Source organism: Felis catus, chromosome X (genome assembly GCF_018350175.1).
Source record: "Felis catus isolate Fca126 chromosome X, F.catus_Fca126_mat1.0, whole genome shotgun sequence".
NCBI lineage: Eukaryota > Metazoa > Chordata > Mammalia > Carnivora > Felidae > Felis > Felis catus.
In genome coordinates, this window is record NC_058386.1 from 114,785,873 (window position 1) to 114,789,078 (window position 3,206).

A 3,206-nucleotide genomic window follows, 5' to 3' on the forward strand; every position below is an offset into this window, starting at 1 on the left:
TCGTATTATATTGTATTGTACTGTGCCATGTTGCATTATACCGCATTGTGGTGTATTGTATTGCACTGCACTGTATTGTATCGTATTGTACTATACTGCACCGCACTATGCTGTATTATTGTATTATACTGTGCTGTGCTGTTGTGTCGTATTATACCGTATTGTTTTGTATTGTATTGTACGGAACTGTATTGTATTGTGCTGCACCATACTGTACTGTACTATACCGTATTGTATTATAGTGTGCTGTATCATATTGTACTGCACTGCATTGTGTTGCACTGTATCATACTGCACTGCGCTGTACTGTATGGTGTTGTACTATATTGTATTGTACTGTGCTGCACTGCTATATTGCTTTGTGTTATACTGTATTTATTGCACTACACTGTATCACACTGCACTGTACTATATCGCATTGTAGCATGCTGCACCGTACTGTGCTATATTGTACTGTGCTGTGCTGTATTGTGTCGTATTCTACTGTATTGTTTTGTGTTGTGTTGTACCGCACTATACCGTATTGTATTATAGCACACTGTACTGCATCGTATCGTACACCGTACCATATTGCATCGCATTGTGCTGCACTGTGTTGTATTGCCCTGTATCGTCCGGTGCTGTATTGCATTATATTGTACTTGCATTGTACTGCACTGCACTGTATTACATTGCACTGTACTGTACCGTATCATATTGTATTACTTTTCTGAAGACAGTTTCGATGACCTATAACTCGCATGCCGTAAAATTTACCCATTTAAAGTTGCACCAGTCAATGATTTTTAGCATGTTCACGGAGATGTGCAAACATCACAACTGTCTGCTTCCAGAACATTTTTATCACCCCCAAAACAAAGTCTACTCTTTAGCAATTGCTCCCATTTTCCCTGTCCCCCCTCCCTCCGGCCCCTGGCAAACACTAACTGCTTTCTGCCTGTACCGATTTGCTTATTCTGAACGTTTCCCATAAACGGCATCACATGATCCGTGACCTTTTTTGTATGGCTTCTTTCTCTCAGCATAATGTTTTGTAGGTTCATCCACATTGTAGCATGTACTGGTACTTTGTTCCTTTTTTAAATTGTAATTTCATTTTTAAAAATGTTTATTTTTGAGAAAGAGCGTGAGTGGGGGAAGGGCAGAGAGAGAGGAAGACAGGGAATCGCAAGCAGGCTCTATGCCGTCAGCACAGAGCCCGATGCGAGGCTCGAACTCATGAACTGTGAGATCATGACTTGAGTCGAAATCGAGAGTCACAGGCCTAACTGACTGAGTCCCCCGGGAGCCCCACTACTTCATTCCTTTTTATGACTGAATAACATACCAGTGTATGGATATGCCCTACTTTATTTGTCCACTTATTAGTTTGTGGATATTTGGGTTGTTTCCACTTGTTGGCCCTTATGAATAGTGTTGTTTGAACAGTAATGTATACGTTTTTGCGTTGACATATGTTTTAATTCTCTTGGGTACATACCTAGGATTAGAATTGCTGGGTCATAGGGTAATTCTGCTTTAACTTATTCAAGAAATGCCCAGCTGTTTTCCACAGCAGCTGTACCATTTTTCCTTCCCACCAGCAGTGTATGAGGACTCTAATTTCTTTTTTAAAGAAATTCCTTAATGCCCCTACCCATTTAGCCCATCCCCCCCCACAACCCCTCCAGCAATCCTGTTTGTTCTCTGTAGTCTGTTTTTTATATTATTTTTACTTCCCTTCCCTTCTGTTCATCTGTTTTGTATCTTAAATTCCTCATATGAATGAAGTCATATGATATTTGTCTTTCTCTGACTAATTTAGCTTAACACAATACCCTCTATTTCCATCCATGTAGTTGCAAATGGCAAGATTTCATTCTTTTTGTTTGCCAAGTAATACTCCATAATCATATATATATCTATTCTTTATCCATTCATCCATCGATGGACATTTGGGCTCTTTCCATACTTTGGCTATTGTCGATAGTGTTGCTATAAACACGGGGGTGCATGCGTCCCTTCGAAAGAGCACACCTGTATCCCGTGGATAAATGCCTAGTAGTGCAATTGCTGGGTCGTAGGGTAGTTCTATTTTTAGTTTTTTGAGGGACCTCCATACTGTTTTCCAGAGTGCTTGCACCAGCTTGCATTCCCACCAACAGTGCAAAAGAGATCCTCTTTCTCCGCATCCTCGCCAACATCTGTTGTTGCCTGAGTTGTGAATGTTAGCCATTCTGACGGGTGTGAGGTGGTGTCTCAGTGTGGTTTTGATTTGTATTTCCTTGATGATGAGTGATGTTGAGCATTTTTTCATGTGTCTGTTAGCCATCTGGATGTCTTTTGGAGAAGTATCTATTCACGTCTTTTGCCCATTTCTTCACGGGATTGTTTTTTGGGTTTTGAGTTTGGTAAGTTCTTTATAGATTTTGGATACTAACGCTTTATCTGATATGTCGTTTGCAAATATCTTCTCCCATTCTGTCAGTTGCTTTTTAGTTTTGATGATTGTTTCCTTTGCTGTGCAGAAGGTTTTTATTTTGATGAGGTCCCAGTAGTTCATTTTTGCTTTTGTTTCCCTCACTTCTGGAGACATGTTGAGTAAGAAGTTCCTGCAGCCAAGGTCAAAGAGGTTTTTGCCTGCTTTCTCCTCGAGGATTTTGATGGCTTCCTGTCTTATGTTTAGGTCTTTCATCCATTTTGAGTTTATTTTTCTGTATAGTGTAAGAAAGTGGTCGAGGTTCATGTTTCTGATTGTCGCTGTCCATTTTTCCCAGCACCATTTGCTGAAGAGACTTCTTATTCTATTGGATGTTCTTTCCTGCTTTGTCAAAGATCAGTTGGCCATATGTGGGTCCATTTCTGGGTTCTCTATTCTCTTCCATCGATCTGTCTGTTTTTGTGCCAGTACCATACTGTCTTGATGATTGCAGCTTTGTAATACATCTTGAAGTCTGTTTTTTAGATTTTTTAATGTTTATTATTTTGAGAGAGAGAGAGAGACAGAGTGTGAGCGGGGGAGGGGCAGAAAGAAGGGGAGACACAGAATCTGAAGCAGGCTCAGGGCTCCGAGCCATCAGCACAGAACCTGATGCAGGGCTCAGACTCATGGACTATGAGATCATGACCTGAGCTGAAGTGGGATGATAAACCGGCTGAGCCACCCAGGCACCCTGAAGACTCTAGTTTCTAATGCATCTTTGCCAACACTTGCTATTATTATTATA